This window comes from Zeus faber, assembly GCF_960531495.2.
Source record: "Zeus faber genome assembly, chromosome: 22".
Classification (NCBI taxonomy): Eukaryota; Metazoa; Chordata; class Actinopteri; order Zeiformes; family Zeidae; genus Zeus; species Zeus faber.
In genome coordinates this window covers 17,800,599-17,808,228 of record NC_137209.1, presented here as the reverse complement: position 1 = coordinate 17,808,228, position 7,630 = coordinate 17,800,599, and the positions used below count along the sequence as shown (strand labels likewise).

Genomic DNA, 7,630 nt, shown 5'->3' with positions numbered 1-7,630 from the left:
TCTACCTGTCTGTCTGTCTGTCTGTCTGCCTGACCGTCTGTCTGCCTGTCTGCCTGTGCGTAGCAGCAAGCCAGCAAATGAGATGGAATGTATTCAATCAAACAGCATATATAAACATGTCATTATATTTAGTCTTTGATGGTCCTGATGAATAATTCATGAGGGGGAGGAGTTATGTAGATGAGTAGCTACTCACACTGTACAGATTCCATTCATATATATGTGATATGTACATTTCCACAATTGAATACAGAGGTTTATTGTATAGTATTAGTTGTTTAGGTTTATTGTGTATTGCCATTTTCTGCTGATCATTTTCATGACTATTGTACATGTATGTGACAAATAATCTCTTGAACTTGAACTTGAAGTTGAACTTGAACGTGGTAATTTTTACTATTTTTGGTTGATTTACTATTGGTATCATTATTATTATTGTTGTTGTTATTATTATTATTATTATTATTATTATTATTATTATTGCTACACTGCTATTTCCGTCTAGGAATCCCTCTGAAGTATCTCTGTATATATATATATATATATTTACTGTAACTCCTCCATTACACACATGCGTTGCTAAAACATAATCCTTTGCACCATTTACTGCTGCAGAATACAACAAAGAAGGGATTTGTGTGTGCGTGTGCATGTGTATGTGTGCGTGCGCGTGTGTGTGTGTGTGTGTGTGCGCGCGTGTGTGTGTGTGTCTTGTCTTTGCCGTAACTGGCTGTGACAGTCACATGTCTGAGGATAATCAAACTCTTTCTATCTGTCCGTCCGTCTGTCTGTCTGTCTATCTATCAAAATAAAATCATATTTTGTTTATTTGCAACAAACCAGTTCTCAAGGTGTCAAGTAGCTCAGCCCAATGTTTTTGGAGACAAATATGTGGGCCTTCACCTCTCCCTCCACACACACACACACACACACACACACACACACACAGACGTAATCTGATATTGTTCTCTTCATATATCGATATTGTTCTCCATCTCTGTGTGGGTGTAGGAGTCTTTTTTTCTCTCTCTCTCCCTCTCTCTCTCTCTCTCTTGTGCGCTAAAATGCATGTTTGTAGCTTCCCTGAATTTCCTGGTATGAAATAGTAAAGTTCTACACTGGTGTGCGGATCAGACCCAAAGTCACTGCGTGGTGTTCTCACATGAAGGACACTGGACTTTGGATCATTTACTTGATTATGTGATGAGAGGAGAAAAAAATCCCAGAATCCCTGCATCGAATTCTCTCTTCTCTGAAAGTGCACGTGTAATGCATTGGTCGGCGTCCCCTGAGAGCCTGACTCGGTGTTTGGGGAAGGGGGAAGGGGGCGGTGGTTTGGGGCTGACTCGAGGCTTTTATATTTGGGTCCAGGGGAAATCGCCGTGATGGGAAAATGATTTTTCCTTCAAAGCTTGGTTCACACCTCATACGATAAACGACAAGATGAACGAAGTCACGCACGAGTGACCTCGGTCAAGTTTTTTCTTTTTATTGGAACTGGGCTTAAAAGGAAGTAAATAAGTCACGTATATCAAGTAATCCCATTATTAATGTTAACACTGGGTGTCAGCATATTCACGTTCAATAAGACGCTTTTTATTATATAAACGTGTATTATTTTTTTGCCTCACACTTTCTCAATACGATATAATGGGAGTTACCAACTCTCATTCATGAAACATGATGAATGTCCAGCCGAGCGAACAAAAACAATCGAGCTCTCCCGTTTTCCCTGACGTATTTTTGACGCGAAACGCAGACACAGTTCTTCCGACGGCCACTAGGGGGGGGAGGATCCGACCGTTGGACCCTCCCCCTAGTGGCCGACGCATTCGGTGTGAAGTGTGCTTAAGGCTCGTATCTGGAGGTGAGTTATGGTCAGAATAGACCCACTTAGGGAAACGATTATTTCAAAGAAAAAAATTCTGCGACGGGGAGCTGATTGAAAACGACGGCACTTTTATCAGTCATGACGTGATGACGTGGTGGAGTAGCGGTCGGTACAGACGTGTATTTCTAGATATACAGTACAGTGATGAGGTAATACGTCTTAGAGCATCCTGTCTGAAGATTCTAATAATTACGGCGCCTCTGAAATGGCCACTTAAAAAAAAGATACATTTCTTCCGAGGATGATTTGTTGGTGGTATGAAGTTGGGACCGACAGACAGACATACAGACAGACAGACAGACAGACAGACAGACAGATGACAAGTCCAGATTTAAAGATTATGACTCTACTGCCTTCGTCTTGGATTGCCCTTTTCACAGGGTGTTGTTTGCAGTCTGTAAATATTTAATAATTTCCAGATATAAATTTAAAAAAAAATACTATTTTGAAGAGTCAAAACCAAAACAAAAGCAAAATGTCCACAAAGCTCCAGTGTGACTCATAGTTGCAGACATCGCTCAACACCACGGCCAGCCGGACACAAAACCAAACACACTCAGTCTAACGCTGTTCTCTTCTGTTCCTTTCTATTGTACATGGAGCCCAAGCCTCGGCTTAGCCCAGAGATGCTATCCCAAACGCGTGCACACACACACACACACACACACACACACACACACACACACACACACACACACACACATAAATATCTGCTATAAACAAGTGTAAGTTGTGTTTCCATCCACCCATCCTTCCATCCATCCTTCCATCCTTCTATCTGTCCATCCACACCCCTTCCCCTCGACTCCTCTCCTCCTCTCATCCCTCCATCCCTGAAAAACAGACTGTGTCACAGATGCTGCTCTCAGTGCTCGACCCCCCCCCCCACCCATCCATCTCGCCATCCGTCTCTCCATCCCTCCGTCTGTCTCTCCATCCCTCCTTTGCTACAGGAATATACTCACCATGATTCTCTCTTCCTGTCGTTCAGTCTCTTGCCTGTTCATCCTCCATGCATTCTGTGTGTGTTTGTGTGTGTGTGTGTGTGTGTGTGTCATCGTCACGGTAACACCAGCATCCTGCAGCAGTCTGGAGTAATGAGAGGGCTGGGCCTCGCTTCAGCATCCACCAATAGGAGAAGAGAGTGACGAGGAGGACAAATCCATCTCTATGTGGGTGTAGGACTCTCTTTCCCCTTCACTCCTTCTCTCTCTCTCGCTCTCCTTCTCCATGTCTCTATCTATCTATCTATCTATCTATCTATCTATCTATCTATCTATCTATCTATCTATCTATCTATCTATCTATCTATCTATCTATCTGTCTGTCTGTCTGTCTGTCTGTCTGTCTATCTATCTATCCACCCATCCATCTATCTATTTATCTATCTTCCATCCATCCATCCATCCATCTATCTACTCTACCTATCTATCTATCTATCTATCTATCTATCTATCTATCTATCTATCTATCTATCTATCTATCTATCTATCTATCTATCTATCTATCTATCTATCTATCTATCTATAATATATACAGTGTGTATATATATATATATAATTATTTTTTTGCTGGTATTTTCCGACAGTTACTACAGTTATAGACTCTTTGACTAATAACGGAATTTTACACCAATTATATATAACACAATATGTGCTCATGAATTCAAATTATAATGTGAAAGGAATAGTTATTAATATTATTATTATTATTATTACTTTATTGATTGATTGATTTTTTCCAAGTCTATCCCTGTTTAACCCTCATGTGGGAAGGACGGTCGGTAAGCTCCGGCGAAACCAGTGACTTCTTTGTGTCTTGTGAACAGTGGACGAAAGTAACGTCGTTTATTCGGTCATTTCGTCATAAGCCTTTAGAATAAAACGCAGCTGCGTTCGTGAAACCAGAAGTGTCGCGTCGTTTCCGGTGCACCGGAAGTCAGGAGCGAGGGCTTTTATTTTGAAAGCGCCGACTATAAATCCCGGAAGTTTCCCGGCCCCCGTTCCGTTTGCGTCTGTGCGAGAGCCGCGTGCGAGGGTGAGGAGCCGCGGCGCGGAAAGTCGGTGCGACGCTCGAATGTTGGTGCGACGCTCGAATGTTGGTGCGATGCTCGAATGTTGGTGCGACGCTCGAATGCCGCGTCGTCCGCGCTGCGTGCAATGCGCACGTCCCTTGCTGTCGCGCGGCGTCGCGGGGTGACTTGGCAGCGCGTGGATGTTGTCGGATTCGCGCGTGGCGACCGCCCGCCCCGGTTTTCCCGTTCGAGCCTCGCTCGCGCCGTTGAGCGTCCATCGCTTCAAAACGCGCGTCGCTGCCGGTGCGTTGTTTAAGCGTGTCTTAAATGTAGACGTCGCGCATGGAGCTGATTCATTACGTTATTAGTTATCGTTAAATTAGAGTAGAGTTATATAATTACCCAACTTAGCCGTAGTTTGTTTACTATGTTTTGCTAGTGTTGTGCATTCCGGTTATTCAAGCTACTATCTGTTGCAGACCTGGCAGCTAAGCTCAGTGCGACACAGGGAAATAAGATGCGTATAACAAAACAAAAATAAAGTTTCTCATTTTGAGGTTAATATTTCCAGGCGTGTGTGGACCTCGCTGCCCGGTTAAATCCCACCCGGCCTCGACAGCGTCTCGCCGCTGCTTATTCCGCCCTAACACGCTGGTTTCTTTTCAGTTTGCGGATCTGGACGTCGTCAGTTCGTGCTGAACCGCGGGACAATGCCCCCTCCAGCCAACCGCGGCCCACGTGGTCACCTGCCCTCTCTCCCGAAAGGTGAGCCACGCCACGCGTGTTGTGCCGTGTCTGCGCGCTGTGATGACGTAACTTCCTAACATTCGCAGTTTGCACCTGAGGTCTGCGGACCAGTGACGGCCCAAACCTTCCTTGGATGTCTGAGCGCTCGGATTAGTCTCTACAGTCTTTTGCCCGCGACTTGTTTAAACCTTTTCCCGAGTAACTTAGATCAGTTGACTTCATTTCAGGCTGGAACGATGTAGCTGAGCCTTGCTGATCCTTGGGTGTTCGGCAAGCGGGAGAGACATGGTACGTCGACCCAGAGTTGGACATATTTTGTCTCTGCTTCTCCCCACTTTGTTGGGGTTGTTATTGAAGCCGCTTGGGGCTGTTGTTCGCTGTGATGATGTAACTTCCTAACATTCGCAGTTGACACCTGAGGTCTGCCGACCAGAGACGGCCCAAACCTTCCTTGGATGTCTGAGCGAAACAACTGTAGAAAGTGACTGTCCGCCATCTTGTGCACTTGATCCTCCACTGAGAAGTGACTTTCCTTAAATGTCATTTTCAGGTTGGATTTGACTGAGACGGGCGTCTAAAGGAAGTGGGCTTGAACGCGGCATGTTTGGCGCTTCATTTTGGAGATTGTGAGTATGGGTCGTATAACAACAAATGCCGTCAGCGGTAATCTGGACGCAAAGATTTTTTTTCTCCCAAGGCGTCTGCCATGTTTCGCTGTGATGATGTAACTTCCTAACATTCGCAGTTTGCACCTGAGGTCTGCCGACCAGAGACGGCCCAAACCTTCCTTGGATGTCTGAGCGAAATGCGTACGGGTCAAACTGTCATTCCTTTTTTGTGCGTCTTTTTTGTTTCTGACGCGTTCTCGTTGTTTTCAGGGCTTGTGTTGGCTGAGAACTGTGGGCTCCGAAGGCGGTTAGCAGGCGCAGCCGTAATCATGGCTTCATTTGAGAGTTGGTGAGTATTTGTTTTATCGTACCTTATTAAAATTCAGTTTGAGATTGTAAATGTCAGGGGAACTCTTAGTTCTGAATCCCACTTGTTCCAAGGCATCTGCCATGTTTCGCTGTGATGATGTAACTTCCTAACATTCGCAGTTGACACCTGAGGTCTGCCGACCAGAGACGGCCCAAACCTTCCTTGGATGTCTGAGCGAAACAACTGTAGAAAGTGACTGTCCGCCATCTTGTGCACTTGATCCTCTACTGAGAAGTGACTTTCCTTAAATGTCATTTTCAGGTTGGATTTGATTGAGACCGGCGTCTAAAGGAAGTGGGCTTGAACGCGGCCATGTTTGGCGCTTCATTTTGGATATTGTGAGTATGGGTCGTATAATAACAAATGCAGTCAGCGGTAATCTGGACGCAAAGATTTTTTTTCTCCCAAGGCGTCCGCCATGTTTCGCTGTGATGATGTAACTTCCTAACATTCGCAGTTGACACCTGAGGTCTGCCGACCAGAGACGGCCCAAACCTTCCTTGGATGTCTGAGCGAAGCCTTAAACGAACCGGTCAAGCAGTTTCAAGTAGCGAAGACCCAGGCCACTGTTTGCGTTAACCTTCCCTCTATATACGCTTTCCAGGTTGGAGCTTCTGGTGTACTCTAGCCTCTGATGCTCTCCGGCGGGAAGTTGGCGTCCTGCCAAGTGCTGCGTAAAGAGCTGGTGGGTACATAGGCAGTTGAAACTGCCCGTTGGAATTTTTTTTAATCGACTTTAACATTCTGCAAGTCGCGAATGCTGCAAATAGTGATTAATTTATTTTTCGACACTAACTCGCAAGTCAAACAATACTGTAAAGAAGCTGGCAGTGCATCGGCCTCAGAGCCTAGCTGTGTTAATGACGTGGATTTCGTTCTGGGTGACCAGAATTTGCTGCTCGCTCTCCCACGTTTCGCTGTGATGACGTAAACTCCTAACATTCGCAGTTTGCACCTGAGGTCTCCGGACCAGAGACGGCCCAAACCTTCCTTGGATGTCTGAGCGAAATGCGTACGGGTCAAACTGTAGTTTCTTTTTTGTGCTTTTTTTGGTTTCTGACGCGTTCTCGTTGTTTTCAGGGCTTGTGTTGGCTGAGAACTGTTGGCTCCAAAGGCGGTTAGCAGGCGCAGCCGTAATCATGGCTTCATTTTAGAGTTGGTGAGGATTTGTTTTATCGTACCTTATTAAAATGCAGTTTGAGATTGTAAATGTCAGGGGAACTCTTAGTTCTGAATCCCACTTGTTCCAAGGCATCTGCCATGTTTCGCTGTGATGACGTAACTTCCTAACATTCGCAGTTTACACCTGAGGTCTGCAGACCTGAGACGGCCCAAACCTTCCTTGGATGTCTGAGCGAAACCCCAAATTAAAAAAAAAACAAACAAAAAAAAAAAACTGACCTGTCAATCAACTTTCATTCTTGAGTGGCAGCACAGACTGCAGGATAGCTGACTGAAATAGTCATGCGTTTATGGTAAATGTTTAGGTTCCTGATTGTTTTACTTTTCCACAGGTTCCAGTGGGGAGACTTCACAATAAACATTGGGAAGTTGGAACAAGAGAATGCTCCAGGAGTTTGTACTAATACCTGGTCCCCTCTTGGCACAAACAACCAGTGCTGAGCCTGTTTTTTCCAGGAGAGAATAAATTCCAGGGCAAGGAATTGTCTGTTTTTTGAGTTAACTGCTTTGACTGACTGAGCAAGACATTTTGTATGACTGCAATTGAAATGCGACTTGTCTAATAAAGACTTCAAACCTGACTTGTCTCCAATCTTGTTTTATGGTTCACTCAATTATAGATAAATGCATAACATTGTTGGACGGTCGGGTCACTTCGCGTTAAACCATTTAACCCAATGTTTGCTGTATAACATGACGGCATCACGAGTTGTTTTCAATTTGTATAAAAGCCGAAATACAAAACTTCATAGTTGTGTAAGACTCTCCAGTCGAAGTTTCAGATCCGCGCGTCCTCAACTGGATTTCATTTTTGAGCC

At 44.8% G+C, this 7,630-nt stretch overlaps 1 long non-coding RNA gene across 3 annotated transcripts; it reads left to right on the top strand.

Moving 5' to 3' along the window:
• Positions 1–3,902: 3,902 nt before the first annotated feature.
• LOC307247374 lies at positions 3,903–7,393 on the top strand. 3 transcript variants are annotated; one of them, XR_013844739.1, is made up of 9 exons: positions 3,903–3,928; positions 4,572–4,670; positions 4,880–4,940; positions 5,203–5,278; positions 5,531–5,609; positions 5,892–5,968; positions 6,235–6,315; positions 6,711–6,789; positions 7,145–7,393. It is a non-coding gene; the product is annotated as an uncharacterized lncRNA (long non-coding RNA). The 3 variants fall into 3 exon arrangements; XR_013844740.1 differs by having other exon boundaries at positions 3,912–4,208; XR_013844741.1 differs by having other exon boundaries at positions 3,912–4,670.
• The last annotated feature ends 237 nt before the right edge of the window (positions 7,394–7,630 follow it).